Source organism: Triticum dicoccoides, chromosome 3B, assembly GCF_002162155.2.
Source record: "Triticum dicoccoides isolate Atlit2015 ecotype Zavitan chromosome 3B, WEW_v2.0, whole genome shotgun sequence".
In the NCBI taxonomy this organism is placed as follows: Eukaryota; Viridiplantae; Streptophyta; class Magnoliopsida; order Poales; family Poaceae; genus Triticum; species Triticum dicoccoides.
The window spans coordinates 180,407,839-180,408,760 of NC_041385.1; positions in this window are offsets into that span (position 1 = coordinate 180,407,839).

Sequence of the window (922 nt, forward strand, 5' to 3'; positions counted from 1 at the left end):
GGCCTCCGCCACCCCGCGCGCCGCCTCCCCGCTGGCGCCAACCGCCGCCGCCCAGCCGCGCCCGCTCCTCCCCGTCGCCACCGGCCTCTCCTCCGGTTAGATCTGGGCCGGCGCCGCCCGGATCCGGCCTCCCCCCCACTCCGGTGACCTCTCCTTCCTCTACTCCGGCGAGAGGCACCGACCGTCCTGGGAACCGTGCGCCGGATCTGGATCTGAGAAGACCTAGGGTTGACCCCGATTTCTCTCATTTGTATTGTGCATTTTATTGCCATGTTCATCACATCATATCTCATCATCCGTTGCTCCGTTTCATGCATGTGATATATCAAAATGTTCATCATGGGATGCTCTACATTTTGTTCCATTGTGCCATGCTTGTTTGAGTCCCTCTTGATGCCCTAATCATCGTTGCAAGAGTGCTATATGATGTTAACTGCTGTCTGTTAACATAACTTCTTGTTTTGTCTTCTTCATTGCATTTTATGTGTGCATCCTATGAGCTTGATGTCTACATGAGTTTTGTGCTATCTCATGCCATATTCACTGCGGTGCAATCCACTACTGGAATCAGCTAATTTGCCATCTACCAGCTCTTTGCCGTCTGCTAGCTGACGGCAAAGAAGCTCTTTGCCATCAGCTACCAAAAAGCGGACGGCAAAGATCAGGAGGACGGCAAAGAAGCTCTTTGCCGTCCGCCAGCAGACGGCAAAGAATCTTTGCCGTCAGCTGGCGGATAGCAAAGAGAGAGGTGGCCCCCATCCCCCGCCCGTTTGGGAAAAACTTAACGGCCCACCTCTTTGCCGTCTGCCAGCAGACGACAAAGAGGCAAAAGGGCGGACGGCAAAGAGGGCAGTATCTAACGGCCCGTACCCCCCCGCCCCTCTCTGTTCTCTCCTCGCCCCGCCACCACTTCCCACCCCAC